This window comes from Danio rerio, chromosome 8 (assembly GCF_049306965.1).
Source record: "Danio rerio strain Tuebingen ecotype United States chromosome 8, GRCz12tu, whole genome shotgun sequence".
Taxonomy (NCBI): domain Eukaryota; kingdom Metazoa; phylum Chordata; class Actinopteri; order Cypriniformes; family Danionidae; genus Danio; species Danio rerio.
In genome coordinates, this window is record NC_133183.1 from 27,429,781 (window position 1) to 27,457,144 (window position 27,364).

Here is a 27,364-nt window from a genome sequence, read left to right on the forward strand (position 1 = left end):
AAATTAAACTATTTCGTTCAGCTGCATAACTGATGCGTGCGTGTGTGTATTTTATGTATTAAACTATTTGAATAAACCAGGAGTTTGACATTTTGACTACTCTCATACATTAACATTGTTACAAATCTACCTGAATGTACCTCAAAATAATGACATTTTTTATTGGGTACTGTTACGGTCCATGCAGTTGTGTGTATGTTTGTCTTTCGCCCTCTCTCTCTCTCTCTCCCTTTGTCATTCACTCTTGCTCTCGCCATACACAGCAAAATCATCTGAGTAAAATTTACTTAGTTTAGAGAAGATCTTGTGTTCTAGTTTATGTGGTTGTTGGCTTTGTTTAGTTCTTTGCTTTGGCGCCATTTTAGTTCCTTTTCCCCCTCTGTAACTTCTGGTTGGTTTTATTTCCAAGATTATTTCTATTTATTTTCAATATCACTGTACAAAGCTCTCTTTTGTTGGCTTTATCATAATACCTTACATACAAATAAACAGAAAGAGAATTTTGAGTTTATTGCCATTTCAGCTTCTATGACTATGTCATGGCAAAAAAAAAGATAAAATTTACCACATTTTATAAGTACAACTTTTCTATAGCTATAAAAAATATTCTAACAATTAAAAGTCACCAACAGCAATAAATAATACAGAGGGTAAAATACATAAATAATAATAATAATAATAATAATAATATACAAGATAAAATCTAAAATAGTTTTTTAAGGTTTAATTTTAATACAAATTTCACAATTTTAGAAGGATTTACATTTAAAAATATTTAATTTACAGTGTGTCCAGATAAAAAGTATTCATACAAATAAACAAATTAAATATTAAAGTTGTTTGTCCTTGTTTGTATCTACCCATTCCTGTGTTTCCTCTAGGAATTTTTCCAGCTGTGGCGGCAGGCCTTTTATACTCAGATCAACCTGTGCTGTTAATTCAATGACAAATGTCGTGAGCGCAGTATTAGAAGTCAAGATCGCATTTATGTAATAGCCTACGAGCATGCGAATATCTTTGCTTGAGCGACGATTTCTTCTGCTCGTGCACAAAATTTCTTGCATGCCCCCTCAAACATACGCTGCTTAAGCGCAGATTTTTTTTGTGGGCTCTAAAATAAATGCTGCTGAAGGCGATCTAGTGCATTTATGTAACATGTCTCCAACATTTGTTAGATTTGCTAGGGATATTTATGAATGTCGCTAATAGACCTACAGAGCAGTATGTATGCGTCCTGAAGTAAAGTCAAACAGCTATAAGACGTGTTTGCTGATCTCAAGCATCACGCACCTGTCAGTCAGCCAGTCAGTCAGTCAGTCAGCTTGCACCTCAAAGAGTTAAACAAACAGTGCACAGCACTACTACGGTTACAGAAAAGTTTGCGCAATAAAAAAAAAAAAACACGACTGAATGTTTAGAATGCGAAGCTGTAATGTAGCCAGGGTGGGATCAATTTTGGCGTGGCACCCTGCCATGAAAGAATGAATATAGCGGAAACCATGCATTCTATATAGAAATAATAACATAATTTTCTAAATGTTACAGTACGTTTTCTCTCCTTAGACACCTTATTAAATCATAACAGGTACATTTGTTGTAGTAGCAGTAGTAGTAGTAATAATAATAATAGTAGAAGTAGTAGTAGTTGACAGATGGGACAGCTGGCAAAGATGGAAGATTATAAACTGTAAAGTTAACCACTTCAGAGCACAAAGGAAACTAATCATGATTTTTAAATCTTTAAGATTGATAAGTAAAAGTGACTAAGCAGCACAGCACTGCGGTTTACATATTTGCAGAGTGTGGCAGTGTCTGTTCTGTCCAGCTGGTAGGAGGGACGAGGGAATAGAGTTACACACAGTAGAACAGCCACAGGCTATTAGATATAGAGGAGCGTCAATGTGTCCATATGTCCCCCACAAAGGAAACAAGCTGTTCGCTGACTCGTTTTCTTCCCCTCTCAATGAAACGCTTTGCCAGGAAACAGACAATTATAATTTTGCCACCTGCAACACAGGGTGACCTTAACCAAACACTGAGACGAATTCAATGACAAGAGCGAGACCTTGGCCTCTTGCATTTCAGGAAGGAAAAGGCAGAACAAACCTTTTTCCGTCACAAAAAGGCTGCTGTTTCCCACACACAATACATCAACACTGTTCATTGTTTAGATGGTTTTCCTTTAAATTAGCCTTATCAAACAATGATTGCCATTATTGAGATAGAAGGGGAGGGGAAAAGGGTTCGGAAGCTTGCACGGCCTTTCACCCTTGTATTGAGAGTGGACTAATGCCAATACACCACATGGAAACTGTGAAGTAAGACTTACATGCATAAATGCACGCAATGCGCACTTGCTTGTGGTGTTTATATGGGTTTTACAGCCATGTATGACAGCCACTGCAGTTTCTCACTCCACGCAGCAGTAGACACATTCATGAATAACGCTTTTCTATGGATGTGCCTGGACTGAATATCAATGTAAAGTAAATGTACTCATGCTGTCGTTTTGGAGTCTGCAGTCATGGCAATATCTTTCACAGCGGCGCCTTCCTAGGAATTAGAGGAATTTTTCTATATGAGTTCAGCTCTATTGACAACATCTGCAGCAAATCATTTTCCAACCAAAAACTGTTATACGCATTTCCGTCAGCGTGTTTTCAGTAACTGAGGAACAAACAAAATTGTATGTAAATGGGCTGTAAAAACTTTTATTACAAAGTCTTGACAACAAGTGTTCATATTATGTTACTTAATCTTAATTTATAATAAGTTAATTAGGCTTTAATATATTTTTGTAGCTATAAAATGTTTAACAAAATATTTTAGTCATTTTGACTGATTTAAGTTGAGAATCATTTGATTAAAAAAATTTAAGAAAGGGAAATATTTACAGAGTAATAGTAAGTAAATTATATTATACAACAATTAAAATTGCCATAATTTATTCTGGTAAATATATTTGTAAAGAAGACTTTGACATGAAATTGACCCAGATTTTGGTAAAAACCAACATAATACAAACATACAAATAAACAAAAAACTGAAAATTTGCTGTGTGTAATAACAATGGAATGACACAAAGGGAAAGGTACTGAACAACTGAAATGTATTTAATACTTTGTATAACAGTTTTAGGGGGTCATGACAGTTTCAAGATGCCTCTTGTATGAGGAATGGAGCAAATTTTTACCCAGAATTTTTACTTTTTACTCATTTTACTTTCCAGAGTACAAAAATCTTGATGGTTCTGTGGGTCTTGTCTTTCAACTGGGATCTTAAGTTCTTATTTTTTATTTATATTTACATCAGGTGATTGGCTGGGCCATTTTAGCAGCTTTAATTTCTTTTTTGAACCTATTTAAGAGTTTCCTTGGCTGTGTTTGGAACAATTTCTTGCTGAAATATCCACCCTCGTTTCATCTTTATCATCCTAGTAATAGATACATTTGGACTGAAGCAGCAAAAAATAATGAATAACTAGTACTGAAATCAGCTGCTGTCTGGGCTTTCCATGCCTTTTTATACTTCCTTTCTTCATGTGTTCATTTTTTTCCCCCTGTGTCATTTCATTTTAACACAACTTAATTTCTAAACTAAATAGTTTGGTTTTCTTTGTATGCATGTATTACTTTAGTTGTCACTGACTGATCTTGGAAAAATTTCAAGTCAACAGCATCTTTTTTTGGTTTTCTCAGAAAAATAGTGACATGTCATCCATACTTATTTTACACACTCTATATATTCAATAATGACTAGACTGAAATAAGACCTTGATCTCTTGCTACGATAACTTGATTGAAATTTAAATTGTGCTTTTCTTCCATTCACATTATCCCCCTTTCCACCAGCAACCCAACAAAAAAATACTTAAAAAAGGAAACAAAATATATAGAAATAAAAAAGATTGAAAAAAAAATATTAAAATGTCTTTAAATGAACTGTTTTTACCATTACCGTATTCAATGTGTTTTGGAATCAAAAAACACAATAAAAGTCTTTTTAAAAAGAATTATCCAGAAACAAACTGTACTGCATTTTTTTAAATAAATAAAATAAAAATCAGAAGAAAAAATTATTACAATTATAAGAAAATGTTTCAGTACAAATTAATTAAACACAATTAGTCAAAAATACTAAATAAATAGATAAAGTATATTTGCAATAAAATATATTTTACTATTAGTTAGTACTATTACTAATATTAACAAAGAAAAAAACATTTCCAATTATAACAGCCGAATATCTGAGAGCTACTGGTCACTGCAGGGTCTGCATCACATAGGAGAAGCTTACAGCATGAAATAGCTGCAGGACAGCATTAAAGCTTTTGCCTTTACATTTTGCATGGCGTATCTCAAGACTAAACCTTTCAAATGCAAGTGAGCCAGCTGATCTAGAGATAAACTCAGCAACTTCACAGGAAGAACATACCAACCTGTGAGGAGGACATGAGTGAAACCTATTCACTTTCGTCCAGCGCATCTCTGTCCTGAAAAGCCATTTCTGTCACACTTGCTGGCTCTTGGAGAGGTCAGACACTGAACGTCGACGGGCCACTCTAATGACCTCCTCTCACAGACGAGAGTCTTTCATTATCATGCAAACAGACGCGCCACTTAGTCCCTCTCTGATAAACAAACACCACTGCAACTCAATTAGCCAAAATTAGCAATGCCAATGTGCTGCATTCTGCAAATAAAACACATTAGATTTGCAGTGTATTAAATATCACAAAAATTCTCACGACATGCATATTTTCTGTGCACAAAAGTCTCAGAACTGCGAGTAAATGGTCTTTTTTTTCCTTTGCAGTGTGACTTTAGTTTGTTAGATGTTGTGCTGACCATTTTGTCAAACTGATAAGTGATGACATTCTGCTGCATGATGTGAGATAAATCAGCTAATCCACCAAAAGTGAATGAAACATGGCTACTTGTTTGAACTGCGCACTGCACAGACCATTTATCAGCTCAGTTCAAAAGCAAAGACAGCACTGTTTGAGCTAGTGTGAATGCGCTTACACAGTGCTGCCTGCTACACAGTGCTGTTTCAATTTGTTCACAGAGCTAATATAGACAGAACTGATATAAACCAAAACAGAAACAGCTCTGTCAATCTTCAATGATATGGAAAACTGCTGAAACAATGTGTAATGATCAGGTTTAAAGACTTTTCATTTCACAAAGCACCAATTATAACCATGGTTTTACTGTAATGGCACTAAAAAGGGACTATCAAATAGAATTTTGTTTTTGTATCATTTGATTAATGTATTAAAGGGAAGTTCATCAAAACAATAAAAATTCTGACACCATTTGTCATCGCTTCCTCCATCTGTTGAACACAACAAAAGATGCATTTGGACAAATATTGGAAACCAGTAATCAGTAGCTATGATTTGAATCACAGGTGTGAATTAAATTTATGCGTAAAACAGGAATATTGCGTTTCCATGAAATGAGTCGAAGAAAACAAAATGGTCACTTCCTGATTAACTGGCGCCAATTATCAAAAGTAAAAACGGAATTTGCAGCAGTAGGATCGAGAAGCTGTGTTAATCTTTTCTTTGTTTAATAAATGGCTTGTGCCTTAGAAGACAAATGCCAACATGAATGCGTGAGACGTGGAGCGCAAACGCTCTTGATTCTGGAGATCATTAATAATAATATTATAACACTAATACTGAAATGGTTAAGGCATTTAAGAATGACCAAAACAACATTGTAGATGTTTTACAATGTGATCAGCCTGATGGTTTGTCCGTTCACATACATTTTTATCACCACATGATATCTTATAACAAAATCACATGACCTTTTTAATGCCCGTACTAAAATTTGTTCAGTAAAAGTGTTTCTATCGTAGTTTATGCACATCTTTTCTTATCAAACAAAACAGTTATCCTACTCAGTTATGCACATATTTTCAAAACTTATACGTATATTGGCATTTCCATTAATTGATTTTTATGCACATATCCAAAGTGTGCGTGAAAATAGGTGGATGCAAACATAGCTAGTGATTTCCATTATCATAGTATTTGTTTTTCCTCCTATGGTTTACCCGTTTTGAACATTATACACCAGGGGTTTAGAACTACGGGTTGCGACCCAATACCAAGTAATGAAAGAGTTTCTACTGGGCTGAAAGAACAAAAATAATACTCTATATGAGCTAATAATAATAATAACAATAATACATTTTATTTAAAAGTGCCTTTCTGGCAACTCAAGGAAAACGTACAATAAAACAAGAGCAATAATACAAAATAAGAAATGATACAAAAGTGAACGCAACAATAATTTAGAAACAATTAAGTATTAAAAGGCACCTTAAATAAATGAGTTAAGAGTCTTTTTTTGAACAACGTAAGGGACTCAATGTTTCTGATGGCAGGTGGTAGTGAGATCCCACTTTATTGTGAGTTACCACTTTAAGAACCAATGTCTATATGTGTGAACATGGCAGACCGGATGCCCGAAGCTCTGCACCACTCCACTACTAGAATTCTAAACATATGACAATACGAACACACGGTATGAGCAAGTGCATTCATTTAGAGTGGTTGTGCAAGAATAAAGAGGTTAGGGGCTATTCACATTTGATGTATTTTGCGCACGCAAGTTTGTTATTCTTGTTATTAAAAACAAATTGCCATTCCTGCGCACCTCACACGCGCTGCTCCTGATCCCAGTTGTTTACATGCACACCGATATGCACTGACATGCAAGTTGACAAAACTGAAGTTCATATAATATGAGGATGATGTTACTTTGACTAAGCAAGATTATGAAGCAGAAAGGAGGGATAATGAAAGTCAGCAAAGTAACTAGGACATCAAAACATTAGTTCTCGTTCATGAGAATATATTTTTTTAGATTTTTATTCTATAGAACTGTATAATTATATATTTATGCAAAAGTCTGAGAATATTACACCAGTTGTGTCTTTACACTTTTTTTTCAGTTATATTTAGGATGGATTTCTGTTCTTTATTTAGAATAATAATAGTATAATAATAAAAATAATAATAAATGAATTGTTATATTTATTGAAAATAAATATATTTAAATGTATTTAGAATAATTATTTTAAAATTATATTTTCAAAATATATACTTAAATATTTAAAATACATTTAAAGTCAGCCACATAGTGTCTTTATTTCTTGGGGGAAGGGGAGGGGGTATGTTTGGGGTGGTTTCACTCAGGGTGCCATTTAAACTAGAACCGCCACTGGCAACATATTTACAATGCAGCAGGTCCATCACCCATCTTTATTAAGATTTGACTACTACAACTTGAGTGGGAAACAGGGCTAAACAATAAATTGAAAAATTATCATTATTGCAATAATAGCATATGCAGTATTCATATCACAGGAAAGTGCAATGAATTCAATTAATTTTATGAATCAAGCATTTGTTGTTAATCCATATCAGATTAGGCCTTTACTATCTTCATCCCCACTCCTCCAGTAGGTGCTGTTATGTGAACCTAGAGCTCAAAATAAAAAATAATGCTTGATGACAAGAGAGGAAAATGAAATCAGCCAATAAGGTCAAAAGGTTTTAGCCATTTTTAGCCAGTGCTTTAAAACTAAATGTTTGCACCTTGACATTGTTCTTTGTTAATTAATTAGCTCAGAAAAATATCTATTACCTCAGGGGTGTCCAAACTCGGTCATGGAGAGCTGGTGTCCTGCATGTTTTAGTTTCCACCTCAAATAAACACACCTAAACCAGCTAATCAAGCTCTTTCTATGATAAAAACTTTCAGGGAGATGTGTTGAAGAAAGTTGGAGCTAAACTATGCAGGACACTGGCCCTGTTTGTTGCTGCATGCATTTGTGATATAGATGTAATTTCACATATATAGTTAACAACACCGACCAACCAAAATCCATGGCCTTTACTCTGTACAATTCAAAATGTTTCACAAAATATCATATGACTTGCACTTTCACCTAGATAATAAATGTTGAGTGCAAGTAGGAAATGAGAATATTGTTATAAAAAAATGATAATAATCTTTTTAAAGAATAAACGCCTAAATCAGAGCAATGGATGAACTGAGGTGAAACTGGTGAGCAAGGAGGAAATAAAGTTGAGTTCTCTTTACGAAAAACAAAAAGAGGAAGGATGTGACTCTAGATAGGAAACGGTGCGGTGTGAAGAAGCTTTGTGTGGCCAGCGCATAGAAATAGGCCACATGCATGCCAATGTACTGCTAATACAGCGAAACAACTCGAGGCGGTGTAAACCTGCATCTGAGTTCTGGTAAACGCAGAAGTGCATCTCAGAATCGCAAATCCATTCGACACACTAGCTGAGGTAATGGCTCTGCCTCAAAGACTTTCAACCTTTGGGGAATAGTGTGCTTGTAGCTATTCCTGACGCGAGGGAAGTGAAGCTCCCGTTCTTACACACAAAACATCACTGTACAGAGAAAATCATAGTGAATTTGATCATGCACAATAGTCACGTCGCTGGATCTGCAATGTTGAGTCTTGATTATCATTTGCATGTGATTTTGAGGCCTGTGACTGTATCAGGATTTTAAAAGCATTCAGGTATAAGAAATTATTGAATTATTCACACAACAATGACTGCAGTATTATTTTACTTTTGATTATTTAATTACTGTACCTGAATTAGGGTTGTCACAAGACTGGAATTACATTCCTATCGGTACTGAAATTTTAAAAACAGCAATTTCCCGCTAACATTTGAGCACAGTTGAGCACATGCCTAAACACTGCTGATTTGCCATTGTGTTTTCAACAGAAATAACTATGATTGACCATGAAGGTTCACCAAACTCACCACTGTGAGTAGGGCTGGGCGATTAATCTAAATTGACATTCAAAACCTATAATCAATCAAATTTTTACAGGTCATTTTTTAAAATTACTTTACATATCGGAAACTCACATGACACCACTCTGTTAAAGATGATTTATACTTCTGCATTGAATGCACGAGTATGGTTCGGCGAAGCCTTTACATGGGCCCATACCGGCACACCTCCTAAAAATATAACTTCACATTGGACGTTTGCACTGCAATGGCGATGATAGAAAGCTGAGGCAGAGATGCCTTGAGGCGGCATAATTTCTATTATAATAATATAATTATTTACGTGAAATTTCTTGTTTACAGAAGATTCAAGAAATGCAGTGTTTAAAATATTATATACAGGACATACAAGAGTTTTTTAATTTAGAAGAGATACTGCTTATTTTCTACTTTTTAAAACGTTACAGATAATTAATTTTGTTTCCAAAAGTGCAAGCTTTTTTTTACTTTTGGTTTTAGGCAATGTGTGTTCTAATTTCAGTTGTTCAATGTTGATGTTTAATAAATAATCATTGATAGTGGATAATGTGTGTTTCCTTCAATTATTTTTAAATCAAGTAATGCACCCTTCATTCAGAAATCTCTCACTTGTAATATGTGAGCATATTTATTGTGCAAAACCTGTCAGTGAACGATGAGGGCCAAAAACAAAATTAGTAAATAAAATAATAATTTATTAATTTGTAATAGAGTTCAAATGTTCAATTAATGGAAATTTTTTAGCAGCCCTAGTACTGTGTGTAATCACAGATACAGGGAAACTGGAGCATTTCAAAGTCACGAGGATCCGTAACCATAACCTCAAATTACTGTCTCTTCAGAAAACAAAAACAAAAAAATTTTGTTTGATTTGTAACTTTTTAGAAATTTTATTTATCTATGCCTGTGTTTATTACATTTTAGATGCACCAACAGCAGGAGTGGGCAATTAATTAAGAGGCCACATTTGACTCTGGGGTGGTTTTAGAGGGCCAGGCTAAACTTAATTTCCAAAAAAAAATTATGATTTCTGTAAAACTATTTAATAAACATTTATAAAAACTTTAAAAAACTTTAAAAAGTTTTTAAAAAGTTTTAAAAAGGATACATTTTACACAAAAGTATTTTTAATTAATTTAAAGACCAAAATTACAATATCAACTTCATACAAATGCCACAGGATTGTTTGGTTTCTTTACCCTATTAATAATTTATTATTTATCAATAATTTATCATTTATTTGTTCCTTCATACAATCATTTTTCTTACGTTCAATGACAGAATTCTAGCCTGTATTGGGCGGAACAAGTGCACTGAAGTCAGGTTGATTGTGAGGTGGATATGTGATGTAATGATCAACACTGAAAGAGGATCTGTATCTTGATTTGTTAAATCATTAATCTGAGGCACTTAGTCTACCTTAATTACTGTGTAATTCCGTATAAAGTGTGAAGCTGCCTGGCACTCTGAAATGTTTAGACTTTAACTCACTGCTCCTGGAAAATGTTAGCGTGACATGCATGTGTATCCCTTCCTATTTGTGCGCTGAACCTGCGTGTCTTGAAATAACGAAACTGAGCGCACAAAAGACCCTATATGTAAAAGTCCCCTTTTGTTGATGTGCAAAATCAGACCTGCGCATTACAAGACCCTATTTGCAGTTGAATTTAAATTAAATAAATACTTCATGTAGGTCATTCAAAGAAGTCTAGAGGGCTGCATTTGGTTCAGGAGCTATAAAATGCCTGAAAGGTCTGACCTACAGAATTATCTAAATTAATTTACAATTATTAATTTTTTCCAAATAATCAGGTAATCTGGTGAAATTGAATTCATATCGCAATATATATCATCACAAAACATATCAATGTTAGATTTTTTCAATATCGTGCAGTTCTAAATCCCTCTATCAATGCTAAAGGGATGGACACGTGATTGATGTTCACTGCCATCTCACGGTGCTGGACATCAAACCCACCAGCCAGAGTGACAGAAGGTCAGACGTGGGCAACAAGCCTTGTGTTTGATGTGAAGCGGTCAGGCAAAGACGGTCAGACAGTAAGGTGGACCAAACCAGACTGGCCATATGCTGTCATGGACTTCAACCTCTCCCAACAGGACTGAGGGTCAAGAGCCTGCTGCCATCGCTTCTGCCACCAGCAGCCGTCAAGACCAGCTCTGTTCTGGTTGACCTAGCAGTGCCAGACCTCAGACGCCAGAAAAAGTGGACAATCGCTTTCTACTGGATTACAATCTTACCAAAAGCTTCATCAAATCATGTCAATGCACAAAAAATGACTTGGTTAACTGAGAACAAATATAGTAGACAGTGAAACTAGGAGTAGTAGAAGTAGTACAGATACTATTTGATAACTTGAATATTGTCTTATGTGTCACTGAGATCCTGTTTTATCCACATGCACAAATGTAAAAGCACATGAAGTCTGTCACACAGGGCAAACACAGTGGCATTCTATTGAAATAAGGGACAAGTCTGGCTATTGCAAGCTGCTCTTTTTAAACCCGGTTGTGAAACTAGGGTAAACTCAGCAATTTCTTTAAACGAGACGGCCCCACAAAATTACTGACTAAAAGAAGTCGACGAAAAGTCTAGCACGGAAATGGAATGAAAGTTCTATGGCAAATGCAGTGTATGTAAATTAAAACAAAAATGCTAAAAATAAATGTTTATAAAAGCAAGTGAAAAAACTAAATCTTAAATAAAAAAAATACCCAAATAAAATAAAAATAAATAAAATAAAATCTGCACATTATTGGAAAAAATCTGGTATTGAGATATCATTTTTCTGCTATGTTTGATTAGCACTATTTGACAGTTTTATGGGGAGACTAACAGTATTCAGGATAGAGAAATTTATAATTACAAAGGAAAAAAAAAATGCTTTTCTTACTTTGTTTTGTCTTGTTTTTAGTCCAAATATCAAAAAAAGATTTTAGACCAAGTAAAAATACTATTTAGTTTTCAACATCTGAAAAAATAAGTGAAAAATAAGAGTTTTCTTTTTTTTTGGCTTGTTTTAAGGAAACTATCTGCTAGTGGGGTGAGTGAAATAATCTTGTTTTCACTTAAAAATTCAAAAATTACAAAAAGATTATTTTTTTTTGCATAAATCACATAAATTATATATACTGTGTTTCCCAGTACTGGGTTGCAGCTGAAAGGGCATCTGCAGCGTAAAACATGCTGGATAAGTTGGCGATTCATTCCGGGACAAAGCCGAAATGAAAATGAATGAATAAATAAATACATTGATTAAATACAATACCGTGGCTCTTGGTCAACTATAATTCAGACTGGACATTGCATAATTTTGCGATGTGACTATTGTGAATGCGCACATTGCAATATCAATGCTGAAACAATTTATTGTGCAGCGCAGAAGCATAATATAATTAATATAATATAATATAATATAATATAATATAATTATATATATAATATTTTATATATATATATATATATAATATTATATTATATTATATTATGATATATTATAATATAATGATATAATATAATATAATATAATATAATATAATATAATATAATATAATATAATATAATATAATATAATATAATATAATATAATATAATATAATATAATATAAAGATCACATTAAAAGATTGAAACTTCAGATATCAAATCAAAATCAGGCAAAAAAAAAACACAGGAGACTGGGAGAGTGTAAATTGCACCACAATGGAAGCTACAGATGAGGGGAAAAAGCAGAACTGCAAAAGCCTTATAGCAAACTTCTAAGCCTTGACTTTAACATGTGATTCAAACTTATCGAACTTAGAAACAGAAGTGAGATGTTCAAAAAACTGGTGTACTACAGACACAGAACAATGTGTACAAGTTATTAACCTAAAACTTACAGGTCATATCAGGGTCAAATCCATTATTATCTGGTAAGATAATCATTTGTTAGTTATTTGGATATATAGGGCATAATAAGGCATCTTTTACAAATAATGCAATAAAGTGTGAATTCATGCAGGATTCCCTTTTTTATCGTTCATTTGTAACTAACAAGTTATAAGCATCTCTCTATCTCCTTCAGGGTACGACTACTGTATATTGACACATCAAATTAGAATGTTTCTTATATACACATATTCACATTAACAACCACAAATATACTGTAGTCTTCATCAATTGTAAGCAACATTATTTTAAATAGATTTTCTTCACTGTATGTAAGAATACATATAAAAATGTAGTATATGTACACTAATACATAAGAAAACAGAATTGTTTTCCTCAATATTGCAGTAGACAGCAGACATTTCTGCAGACACAGAGCTTTCCTAACACTCAATTTGCCTGACAGCCACTTTCAATCAGCAATAATTCTACAGCAGCAGCAACAATGATGAGGAGTTTTAGATGCACAACAATAAAGTGAATTCAAGTTTTCTGAAAAACTAGGACAGTTTGATGGAAAAACATTGTAAATGATGAAAAGTTCAGAAGAAATTAGGTTAAGAAGGAATATTAAATGTTTTCTGCATAAGTCTAATTATTATGCATTACTAATATTACCAAGGTTTTTGTCTTCAATATAATATAAAATATACATATAGATCACTCTCATAGATATTCAAGAAAAAATAAAATGTGGTCATTTTTTGCTTTCATTTTAACTATGAACTGTTTGCACTGTAATGCTAGGCATGTTTAATTACACTCATTGTTTTTCATCAATCTTAATGTAACAAACTGGATTACAGATTCTGAAACTAGACTTTGCAATCACATTTCAGTTTAGATTGTAGATTGTAAGAATCAATATCTATATCTAAGCACATTGAAGACTAGACGCCAGACACGCCGCACCCCTCTACTACTAGAATTCTAAACATTTTGTTTTCTATGAGGGAACAAACACTGGTGCTGTAATCAGCATCTGTTTGCGTTTTTTTAATGCAGTGAGTTCATCACCTATCATTATTAAGATTTGGTTACTAAAGCATGAGTGGGAAACATCTCTCTCTGTTATGGTAAGTCATCAGTTAAATATCAATAGTTTGTTATTGCAGGAATTTGTGATATACATGTAAATTTATATTCATTGTTGACAACACCTACCAACCAAAATACAACTATTGTCTCATGCAATAATAAAATAGATAGGTAAAGGTCTGGGGCTTTATTTGCAATGGATTAGTATTTATTGATTTTTATTTTTTGCTATATTGTTATATTTGCTGTTGTTCTGAATATTTTAGGTTTAAATCACCTGATTCAATCTGATCTAAGTTTAATTCAAATGGAGTTGGATCTGCTGATGCCTTAACAATCTGCATTGCAATTTGACTGATTCAACAATAGTAATTGGCTGCAAGTAAACATACTCTGTTAAAATAATTGGGTTAAAAATACCACAACATATAACCCAACTATAGGTTATTATAGCATCTTCCCAACTGTGGGTTATTTTAACCCAATGCATTGGGTTATTTTGATTAAATGTTATTTTTGTCATTCTGGTATTACCTTTGCTACTATAACTAGTACTACAATTAATTTTATTATAATTGTTGTGTAAATAAATAACATACAGTTTTCAAAAATACTGAAAATGCTTTATTTCCATTACACTTTAGTTCCAGACACTTTTGTTGAAATAAATCAAGAATCACAAACAATGAAGAAACAGACAGTTATAAAAGGCAGACAGTTACAAACTGTGCAAGCAGAAATCCTCAGCAGAATATGGAGCTCTGTGTGCTGTAGAGGCTGTCCAGCAGCTGCAGCAAGCTTCACTAAGGCCCCGTTTACACTAATGCGTTTTAGTTTTAAAACGGCGTTGTAGAATGAAAACGATCCGCGTCCACACTCGCGTTTTACCCAGCGTTTCTGAACTGCTCTCCGTCCACACCAAAACGCTGAAAACGCACATCACGTGACCACACACACACTTTGGCAAGCGCTGCAGCCCATCTACCCAGATGAGAGCTCTGCTGGTCGGACTTCTCATCAAGCATCTCCCGCTGGATCTAATCTCACTATATTTATTAAACGGGATATTTCATTCATCTTGTTGTCTTTATCTAACGACATATTCCCTGACTTTGGTCATTGGAATCTATTACTTGTTCTCAGGTAACGTGTTTTGGTTGAGCGCAAAGAAAAGTTAATGATTAATGTAACCACGTAGCCTACATTCTGTATATTGACTGATCGCTTGCCTTTATTTCCTATAATGTATAAACTTATTGTATGCTATACTTTTATAATGGCCATTATCGATTATTAAAACTGATATTTAGCAAAAGAGAGGGTATGTTTCGTATTTTCACTGAAATTGAAAGGAGACAGTTGTTATCGGCTCCGTTTAGTTATAAATATCCACACAGTGAAGATGACGCTCATGCAGCACAACGCCTCAACATTTCTGCTGTCTGTTTAGTTGTTAATATTAAAATGAAAATAGGCAGTTCCTTATATCAAGTTTACATTTTATTGTTGAGAAAGTGAAACAACGTAGCCAGGGTGATGTGAATGAAGTTATAAAGTACACTGTTCCCTGTGAAGATTGACGCGTGTCCTCGGTATGTTTTCCATATCAAACTGAGAAAAAGAGATGCAGCCTTGATCACACTTGCGAAGTCTGAACTTACATGGAGAAGATTCAGGACTGAACTGTGTGTTAGGCTACTTACTATTCAGGAAAAGCCCCAATCAGAGAGGCGAATGTCTGCAGCCCCGCCTCCATTTTCAGATGTCTCCGTCTTTCCCCATCCACACCGAGACGGAGCAGCAGCGTTTCAGAATGAAAACGGCCTCTCCAGCGTTTTCGAAACGCTCCGTTTTCGGCGCTCGAGAACTCCGGCGTAGTGTGGACGGATAGCGTAACCGTAGCAAAACTTATGCGTTTTCAAACTAAAACACATAAGTGTAAACGGGGCCTAAGGGTCCACAATGTACTATACATTTTAACCACATCCAAACGCTTCTAAAAGATGGTCTTGGATGGTGAAACAAATGTAAAAACACAACACGGAGAGGTAATTTGATTAAAAAAATAACAACAATATTGTTGCGTTAGAGCTTAAATAGACTTTATAAAGCAAAAACAACATTACGCATGCATATTAATACAAATTTTTAACCCAACTGATTAAGTTATTACATAAATAACCAAATAAAGTTTAAAAATGACCCAAAGCACCAAATATTTAACTTAACTGGTTGAGCTATTAATAAATAACCTAAAAAAGGTAAAAAAAAAAAAAAATAGCCCAGCAAAGCACCAAATAGGTTTAACTCAATCATTGGGTTAAATAAATAACTCAATATTTTTTAGAGTGTAGCTACAATAAAAACTGAACATATGATGAAACAATCACATCCGGTTTGACATAATGGGTAGTAGTAAGTGACAGGATATGGTTAAAATTTAGGATGTCCCCTCCATCCAGGACATCCACACATTAAATCACCCGGTCTTCCTCCATTTAAATGTCTCAGCACATGTTAAGCATAGCAGCATCCTGTCGCAAGTTGATTTTCCCGCTTTAAACAAACACTGCTGTTTACTTGCTGGTACTTCAGTGTTCATTGAACACTAAAGGGTCACAGAAGAACCACCCGAGGTTCTCCAAACCACACATTTGTCCTCTTTCTACAGTGCAAGCGAGGAGAATCTTTACAACCCGAGCTGGTTCCCACAACGTGAGCAAGAGCAAAACTTACTGAATCTGATGCTCACGCTTCCTGTGAATGCCCAGCTAAAAACACACCCCGGTCCTTCTAAAGAGCCCTTTCATGGCTCTCTGTGAGAATCTGCCTCTCTGCTAAAGAGTATGAAGTAGTTTTGGACGCGAGGAAGGGGCCATTTTGGCCAGCATGGCGTGAAATCGAATAAATAAACCAAGAGGGAAGGGGGGAGAGAGAGGGGGAAAAATCCTCTCTTTGTGGCCGCGACCCAGCTAATGGAGACAAAGAGCCCAGTAGCAGGAGGATGAGGTTTGAAAGAGGGGATCCGAGCTCAGCCCTCTTTCTTCGTGACTCTGATTCCCCATCACCCCTTCAAGCAGTGGCCGCTGCAACAAAGTCCTCTTTGAGTTCGGCCCCCTGTCCCGCACTTCCGCTATGAGGGGCTTCAAAGTTCATGGCTGTTTGAGATGCTCACAGGGGTGGAAATGAGCCACGGCACCACAGGAGAGGGGAGAGACAGACAGAGATGAGGGTGACAACAGTAGAGACACTCATAATTGATATGCTGAGCAAGAATATGCTAAAGAGCATGTCAAAAACCAAGATGACACTCCATGAAGATGATTTTCTGAACTATTTTTAAAGATGTTCTGAGTGTTGACTGACTATGCAATTTCACCACTATAGTGTTAAGGTTTTCTGTATGTTTAGTTGATCTAGATCAGGGCTTCTCAAAGTCCGGACTCCGGTCCGAATCCAGACCACAAGGGTATTCAATCCAGACCTGACTCTATTTCATATTGCAAGACATGGTTAAAGGATTCAAATGGTGGATTTCCTTTATTGATAAATGCATGAACCTTGTAAATCAACAGATTAGTTGTTTGTATATTAGGAGTGTCACGATTTCGATTTTTGATCGAAATCGATCGAACTTTATGCTCAATTTCGATTATCGAATCAAAAAATAGAATCGTCGATGCTGCCACGCCCCCATGTCACGTCAGCTTGGATTGCCAAGCGGGAAAAAACAGGCTTGTTGAAGTGCTTGTAAAAGCAGAAGACCCGTCGACAGAACTTAAACCCTCTCCTCTTTCAATGAAATCGCCGGTGTGTAAGCATTTTGGATTTCCAGTGAGTTATGTTGACAAGGTTCATGTTGTCGACAAAAAGAACTGTTTTGCAAGCTCTGCTATGAACGTATTACGTACGGTTTGTCCGATAGACAACACCAGCATCGTGATCCTCCACCCGCCCCCGTTGCAAAAGTACACACTCAGGCCGTTTACACTGTCTTTGTTTTTAAAAGGCATTTTAGAACGACAATGATTTGACATCCACAGTGGCGTGTAGCATTTCTGAGCAGCCCTCCTTCCTCTCTACCTCTGAAAATGCACATCACGTGACCACACAGACACAGCCATGCGCTCGAGAGAGCAAGTCCAGGCAGTCAGAGGACTGCTTCAATCTTTCACTCACTTGTACTTAGTCATTTTAGCGAACACCTCAGATACTGTTGGCTGGTTCCTGTTGGTTGTGCGTCTTTTTTACCGACGCCATTATAACAAAACAGATCACTGCCTATTCACAAGTGCCGCAGAAATAGTGATTGACAGGTGTTAATTATGCGTGTATCTTGCCTTTATTTATTTACTGTATGATTTGTTTATGGGTAAAACAAAGACCATGCAGGTCAGGTAGTTTAAACGGTAGGCTACAAATAATTAATTGGTCATTAATTAATTAATTATTTATAATCAAAAATCGAATCGAATCGTGCCTTTAGAATCTAAAATTTTATCGAATCGAGGATTTGGAGGATCGTGACACCCTTATTGTATATACATATATAGAAAAAATTAGGGCCGAAATAATATCGAAGGCAAAATATTCCAAGTTTTCCTGTGTAACTGTTGTCATGAAATACAGTAATCATACAAGGCTTCATGTGATCGAGCGGCTAATCACGCACGCGCACCTTCTTTAACGCACCTAAGCAAAATGATCATTTGAATAAATTAAGATGTCGGCCACACGGAAAAGAAAACTTGGAGAGAATTGACAGTTCAATATCAATTATTCCAGACCTTTGACTTTTCAGATTTGTACCTTTTTATGTAGATATTGAGAACCCCTGATCTAGAATGTAACTAAGAATTCTAGATGACTTAAGTTGGCTATAATTGTGGTGCTAGGTGGATGGTGTTTTAGATGGTTAGGTGGTTATTATGGTTTTAGGGGTGGATCTATGTGGTTGCAAGAATGTTCTTGGAGGTTGTTACCTTGTTGCTATAATAGGTCTAGTTAGCTGCTAGTATTACCAGAATGGTCTTGATTCTAGAAGGTTGATAAACCTTCGAAAGCTTCTGAGGTCTGATTTTAGGTGGCTGCTAGAATTGTCTGTGTAGATGAAGTGCTTGCTAGTGTTTTGCTGGGATGTTCTTGGTGATTCTAAGAGTTTGTGCCCTCAGAGTTCAATATTCCTTTTTCCTTTTTATTTGGAAAATCTTAATCCTAAACCTAATAGCTATAGTAAGACTGTTTGTCTCAGAAAAAACTATTTGAATAACTTTAAGACAGTCTTTAACTGCTCAGATTCTGCATGCTTCCTGTAAGAGCGAGATGTTTACATCACAGCTCCATTCACAAGAAAACCCAAGTGTATGTGACACCAAGCTATTATTAAAGAGTGTAAAAAGAAAATCCAACACTGATTGATCGTTGGACAGTACTGCTACAAAAGCTTGGTGCTGACATGTGGTAGTCCAGATAAGATCTCAGTCCAGATTGGATTGGCCATCTGGAAGGCATTTGGGCTCATCTCCATGGAAGAGCGACTGAGCACATGGAAAGGTGCCACGAGAGCCAGGGGTTCATTCACAACAGGGGATAAAGGACACAGTGGACCCTGAGCTGGCCTATATGACAACAGCAGACAGTAATAATTATCACTTCACACAGAGAGATGCTTGCTTGAGTACTCAAACAAACACATACAATTTAATTACCTCTGGAGTGTACTGACGTATAATGGGATTTCTTTGGCTCTGAACAATCGCAGCAGCTTATTTTGTCATTTACCACAGGCTTATATGCGAATTATCTAATTTCCTGATGTGTCATTCCTCCTTTCCGCTAGAATAATGGATCCAATGTCACTGCAGCACTTTCAACTAAAAGTGTATAATCATCATGCCAGTATTGCGTCATTGTGTCGAACACAGAATTTCTGTAATTTCTTCATCAGTGATCATCTAAAAGGTGGCTTTGGTGACTGGACAAGAAGATTCTCACTCACCACAAGAATTAAACCTACAAAATTGCATTACATCCGATGTCTTACGTCAGCCGTCAAGTTATGGCAGATTGAAGAAACTATTGAGTTCATTCATTCCTAAAATAAATAGGAAGTTCTAACTGGACACATAAAAATGGACACATTTCCCTTTGTGTCATATGAAAGATGTTTAAATATAATTCAATATTCTCAACCATCTTCATGTAGATCTTTTCTACGTAAAGCCATAAAAATGACAAAAAATATACTAATACTATGGTTCTTCCTTGAAAACAAGTCTATGTTGTCCTATAAAAGATTTCAGTCAAAATGTCAGCTCATTCCTCTTTAATTTTACTTCTTTTGGTTATTTCTTTAGCAACAGCCTGTAATCGATGTTACATTTGTTTAATCTATAGTATTCGAGTCACATTTGCTCTAGAAGTGGTCAAGAGTGGGCAAGCTCAAACCTTTTTAGACCCAAATGTATTGTATTTGTACCTGTGATTTCTCCACTTATTGACAAAAATTCATTTTAAGACCAGGTATAAGCAGGGCAAAACATCTACAAACATAAAATTAATTCCTGTGATCTAGGGCTTCAATTGATCTAGTGCAATTAATTGAAATCATACTGAAATCACGACTTGAACATGCGTGATATTTAAATCGCCTTACTGCACGATTTTTCCACAGTATGCTATTTAAACCAATCATAACGCAGCGTACCTAAACAGAGTGTGAGAACAGGACACTGAGCTTAATGGCAAATAGTGTTCAGCACAGGAGGACTTGGTGCCCCTAAAAAAGTCAATATCTGTGGTGTGGGATTATTGTGGAGATAAGAAGGCTGATGTATCGCAGAATCAGGTCATTTGTAGACCTGTCAGTCACATGTTGCATCTAAAAGCGTGTGGAAATCATAAGGCGCAACGCTTCCTTCAGCATTTAACGCTATTTGCACTCACGCTCTTCTGTCATTGCTCGGCGACTACAACCGCGTTTGGGTGTTCTGTGTTTGTCTAAGGTAATTAGTCTACTAATATTCCATACTGTATATTCCATACAAAGTATGAAGCTGATGGACCACTTCTTGTCACGTGACTCATGGTGCGCTTTCAGCATTCTGAAAGTAGAGATGTTTTCAAATGGGTGGGCATGGAATATGCACGCACGTCACTCACAATATGCACGCAAGCCGGGCTCCTCCATTGGAAATAACGAATTTGTGCACGCGCAATATGTGAACGGCCTATTTCACTGCAGCCTCACAAAGAGGTCTATGATCTATGAATGGTAACAAACAAAAAAAAAATCTGTTGACAAGTAGAAAAGTACACGCAACTACTTCTGACATGTGGTCAAACAGAACATTGGAGCACACTTTCGTTCTGCCCACTCAGAACTTTTCAATCTGTCTCTGTCTCTCTGTCATTTTAGTTTGCGGAGTGTTCTGTATTTTTACAATTATTACTTTGTTGTTTTTATAATAAGCTACATGGTTTTCGCTACATTCATTCCTCTGTGGCGGGGCGTCGCACCAAAATTCATCCCGCCACGGCTACATTACAGCTTTTCATTTAAAACATTCAGTCGTTTTTTTAATAGCAGTTTTTTATCGCACCAAAACGTATTAAAAGGTAAGTGAATTATAACAGTGCAAACTTTTCTGTAACTGTAGTGGTGCTGTGCGTTATTTGTTTAACCCTTAAAGGTTACCTGCTGACTGACTGACTGACTGACAGACAGACAGGTGTGTAATGCATGAGGCCAGCAAACACGACGCAGCTTTGAGTTAAGATAAACGCATTTTCCATAATTATACTGTAGAGATAAAGGTCTTTGGCTCTGCATATTATGACTTTGTCTTTCTGGAGTTTATTTTATGGAGCCATTTCACTTTACTTCAGAATGCATTAATACCGCTCTGCAGGTCTATTAGAGACATAAATATTCCTAGCAAATCTAATAAATGTTGGAGACATACTCGTTACATAAACGCACTAAATCGCACATCAGCAGTGTTTATTTGAGAGTGCACAAGAAGATCTGCACTTGAGCAGCGTATATTTGAGGGTGTGCAAGAAGCTTTGTGCACAAACAGAGAAAATCGCGTCATTTTATTTGAGCTTAATGTTAGCTCTAGAAAAAAATTTGATTTTTTAAAAAAAATTTGTGTTTAATTTCTGGATATTTAAAAACAAATTTGAATAAATGCTGAAGTTAATATCTTTTTAGTTCATTTCACACTCACTGCACTTTAGCGGTAAGAAGCTACAATACAGATTATTGAGCTGAAGCTCGACTACAAAATCAAATCGAAATCGCAAAACTTGTCAAAAATAAAATTCCAATTTGATGTTTTCCCTAAATCGCACAGCCCTAGCGCACACTCACACATACAGTCTATTTATTTGTTTTGCTATAGGTTTGTTCTAGAGCCAATTTGTTACACCTTTATTAGGTGATTTTTTTCCTCTTATATCCGTTTCAGAGACATGCTACAGGTCTTTGATATAGACTAATAGCTTTCCTTTTGAATTATATTTCAGAATCACTCTGTAAAACCTCTGTGTGTGAGTTAAAATCATGATTAAAATTGAAATCGCAATATTGTTCAAGAAAATCACGATAGATTTCTTTAGCCCATATCGTTCAGCCCTACTGTGATCCCAAATACTGAATAAGAAATCTGTAACACACATTTCTGGCAATAAGGTGACTTCTGTTCCTTTCTCTTATAGATCTTATCCAGTCATCTAAATGAATGACTTCACAGTTTAAACATGCTTTAGATCAAGCTAACCGGACCGATTCCATTTCCGAGTGGACTCCAGTAAATAATTCAGTTCCAATCGGTTAATCTGACACAGTCCACATCCATCAATACTGCACGCTCCTTTGTTGGTCCAAGAATGAGGTAAGTGGGATAAGTTAACATCATGCTGTTCATATTTCTTTCCTTTCAGGAGCAACTGGAAAAGCCATACGTCAGAAGATCTCACCCAAAAGACATCTCAAGAGTCATGACACTTTGGCCGGCCTCTGGCCAAAAACCACAGGGGCAATTCCCTCTGGAAAACTGAGGAATTCCTCAGAGCTCTCTTGGTCAATGGGGTCAAAGGTCAATATGGCCTTCCATTTACTGCTGCCTTTCCCCTTTGCAAAACATGCCTCTCAAGTAGGCAGCTATTGTCTACAGCTGTAGAAGTAATGTTTGTGGTGGGGTCACAATCAAGGCTATTGATGCTCAGAGCAAGAGAGAGTGGAAAAAAACACTTGCATTGCAGCTAATTCAAGTAAATAATCACCACCCTCATCCCACAGAGCCATCCGAAGAAAAACAGACCTCATGCATGCACATAAATCCTCATCACCTGAATAATTAAACAGCCAAGAACAAAAAACAGACTCAAAGTGGAGTTATGCAAGTGTCGATTTGTGCTGCAAGCCACAATCCGTCGTTTATTGAACATTTCGGGAACATCTGCTAAAAGTCTTATCCCATGTGCCTGTGGTCTGCATTCCTCTCCTCCGTCTGATAGCGTTCATAATCTCTAACACATGGCTTTGTTTGCTGTCTGCTTGTTTGCAAATGATGAGGAGGTGTCAACAGGCATGACTTCTTCACGCAAGTGTTTGTTCGGCGTCTAGCCAGGTAGATGTGATTAAATTTGAGGTGTAGATTCAGTTAGTATGCACAGGTGACATCGGTGACTAATTATATACTGTTCATCAATGTTTTCTGTGTTTGATATCTGAATGAGCTAAATTCATCAACACCTCTGGCAGAGAACACAGACGACTTTATCAGTTTCATGCTGTGCTCTTGACCTCACAGTGACTCACCAATCAGCCGGTTCTATCTTTGACTTTTAGCTCAGCTGGCTTAAATACTGAATATCAGAGAAAACATCAGCAGTTGTGCTTACTCACAATATTTGTCAGACCACAGAAGGCTACGGGAGGATTAGTCTTTTGCTGTTTGTTTTGAACAAGATTTCACTACTGAGGAAAAATTTTGAACCTGAAAACACGCAATGTTGGCGATTTGCCACATAAAGTTCAGTTTTTTTCCATTTACCAGTTACCACATTGACTGACTTAGCATTTTGTTGGGACATTGGTTAGTATTTCTGCAGCATTGCACCATGTAGCAAAAAAAATCTTAAAATCTGCCTAATTTATACTTCTGCATTAAGCGCACACTTATGGTCTGACACACCCTTCGTACAGTCGCATAGCCCTCGCCGTGGCTGACGCTGACGCGCACTCAAAAAATTTCATTACACGTTGGAACGACGTGAAGCACAAGCTTTGTGATTGGGCAGATTGGTAGCTGTGCCAATTGTGAGTGGTGCTGAGAGCCGCGAGCCCGATGGATTGAATGTTTACATGTTTTAAGTCCAATGAAGGAGCTCCAGATGTTTTGTGTTTACCTAACGATTAACGTTGTTGCACATTGCTGGTTCCCGTCTCTGAATGAGTAAGCTTTAGCTACTTGTACATTAAGGTAGCATTCAGAAAAAACAAAACATCTGCAAAGAAACTCGATACAGAGGAACATAACAAAACCTACTAACAGCTAGCATTTCGGATGTGTTATTGCTGAGCAACACAAACAGCATACAAAAGTATAAATTCATGACTATGCGCAAGGCATGCACCATGGGTCATGGTGATCGCTCGATGCAGAAGTACAAACAAGCCTTTAGCCTTATCCTAGCAATCAGTAACAGCATTCTTATTTTAATTCTATATGCATAAAAGCTCTATAGCTTTTGTGCAGTGTGACCCTCGTTTTACTATCATACTACCATGATAATTATTGAATACTTCAGCTCATCCATGTACATGATTTCTGCAGGAGTCCTAATGGATGCAATGAAGACAACATCTCCCATGATTAGGGTTGGGCACCGAAACCCGGTGCCATTATAGCACCGGTACCTTTGTAACTGGTATGCAACGGACCGAATCAGCATATAAAATTCGGTGCCTAAATTTATATGCTGCGTCAGAAAAATGCTGAGTTTTTTTTATTTACATTCAACGTGCGGTATCAAATTCTATTAAAAGAGCACTCTTTCACCAGTCCTTACTTAATGCTCACATCAAATACCTCAATTAGTCATGGGGGCATGAATGTAATGTTCCTGAATGAAAGTGAAACTGTAGTTAAAGTCAAAAAATGTCAAATAAAACACCTGAAATGAAACTCTGGAGGAAACGTGTGGTGACGCAATGACGTTAAACAATCTATGTACTATAATACGTAAGACGGGATCATGACAGGAACATTCAAAAAGCAACTCGTGTAAACATCTTAATCATATTATTGTCTTATTCAGATTAAGGGAAATCATTAAATTATATTGTACTATTAAAATAATTTAAAAAAAGATTTTGTCAAAAATAAAAGAGTTTTCTAGAGTCATCCACCATAATTTTATGGCTCAAAAGTATCAGTTCAGGCACCATTTTAAAAGTATCAATTTAGCACCGGTCTCGAAATAACCCCAAACGATACCCAACCCTACCCATAATTCCCCACTCAGTTACTGTGTCATCATTGTTTGTTGTGAATATGCACTCCCTAGTGGAAAAACATTCATACTGTGCTTGTAAAGCAGGGGTGTTTAAACTCAGTCCTGGAGTGCCGATGTCCTTCAAAGTTTAGTTCCAACCCCAATTACACAGACCTGAATTAGCTAATCAAGTTCTTTCTAGGTATACTAGAAACTGTCAGGCAGGTATGTTGAAGGAAGTTGGAACTAAACTATGCAGGACACCATCCTCCAGAATCGAGTTTGGACACCCCTGTTATAAAGGCATGAAATGGAAGTTAAGATTGTCCTTTCTTCACTTATCATGATGTACATCCAATTGACAAGAGGGACACAAACAAGACACGCACTGTTAGCCTCATCCTAAAGTCATTCCATATTACCAGAAGTGAAGAAAAGTTGTTTCGAGGAGGAAGGGAGGGTTATGGTATTTAATTAAAGATGAAGCACTAGTATATACATATAAAAATAAAGAGTACATTTTGATTTTAACTGCACAAAAGCATCTAAATGTTTCTTTTGGCAAAGTAATTTACAAAATTCCAATGATGCAATATGTCCTTTATGTTGCATACTCTCACTGCCAATACAGTGTATTGCACTTCCCCAATTAATAATTCATTGATTTAGTAGTAGATGTTCTACAAGAACTCAGTTTAGTTTGGGCTGGAGGGCTCCTAAGGGTGAAATGAACATATTTTCCCCTGTCAGCTGCCTTTGACGTCATAACACGGGACAGTCCCTAGTGAAAGCTTTGGGACTCTGTGTGCTGTTTGGGTGCCATCATCCAATCAGTCATTGTCCTGTGCCTCTCGAGCGATTAGTCACATTACAGTTGTGACTCAGGTGGCTTCAAAAAAATAGTCCAGATTCAGGCAAGTGGCAATGAGATGGATTATGAACATCCTTGGGTGTAACAGACATCAGCCGAGTCATCAGAAAAAGCTCAATCTACAAAAGCACTTTTCCTTCGAGCGATACGTTATCAGAGTAGAACAAGAGGAAACTCAAGCCCCCTTTCAACAAAACCAATCGCTCATCAGCATTAAAAATTAAGCCATAATTAGCAACATTACTCCTGTGTGTGTTTGATATCAGATGCTAGAACAGGAGGAAAGGTCTGGCCAACAAACGGAGCTCAGTTTTCAAGAGATTCCTGAAATTCCTGGTGCTGACTTGTGCCTCGGTGCCGTGGCTTATAACGCATGACTTGGCGTGACTAAGACACTTGTAGTTTGACACTTTAGAGGGTAGAGAAGTGTAATGAGGAGAGCTTGCGGCAGTCACGGCGAGAGCTCACAGCTACAGTCTGCTTTAGTACAGGTGGCACTGCTGCCTCTACTGATCATCATCAGTGCTACTGAGCATCTGGAGGGTCAACGGGGGTCAGTGAACCTGACGGTGGCATACAAAACGCTTAGCGCTAAATCTTCCATCTACACTTCTAAATCACATTGGGCATATCGGCCTCAAAGACTCTTTATACCTATTTTAGTGTAGGCACATGAAATCCTAAAAATAAACAAAAAATACTATTTTACGCACTGACAGCACACCTGCTGCGAATCCTCTCAATGCAAACACATTAAAAACACAATGCAAAAAATAATAAAATGTCTGCATTTTTTCAGGTGATGTTTGAAAGGTAAGTTTCTTTGTTTGTTTATTTTAACATCCTGATTCCCTTATGTTTAGCCAAGTCTGTCATGTTTTAGGGTCCCCTTGAGAAATTTCTGTTGTGCTATTTGAAAGTGTCGTGAGAAAATGCAGCACATTTTTGTAAATTGCTTTTGTTGTGAGAAAATGCAGTGAGTTTCATTAATCTGATTGCATTGTGAGAAAATGTACTGCGTTTCAATAATTTGTTTGCATTGTGAGAAAATGCAGCGCGTTTTTGTAAATTGTTTGCGTTGTGAGACAACATAGTCCATTTTATTAAATTGTTTGCATTGTGAGAAAATGCCGCGTGTTTTTGGAGATTGTGTGCGTTGTGAGA

General features: G+C 36.4%; 1 protein-coding gene and 1 long non-coding RNA gene across 8 annotated transcripts in view; both read right to left on the reverse strand.

Annotated features, from left to right (window-relative positions):
* The window catches only part of prex1 (phosphatidylinositol-3,4,5-trisphosphate-dependent Rac exchange factor 1), a 161,155-nt gene that overhangs the window by 108,264 nt on the left and 25,527 nt on the right, over nucleotides 1-27,364 (reverse strand). The window lies entirely within an intron of this gene.
* Nucleotides 14,040-16,730, reverse strand: LOC141375632 (uncharacterized). The gene is made up of 2 exons (XR_012384365.1): nucleotides 15,774-16,730; nucleotides 14,040-14,627 (listed from the first exon to the last, which is right to left on the reverse strand). It is a non-coding gene; the product is annotated as an uncharacterized lncRNA (long non-coding RNA).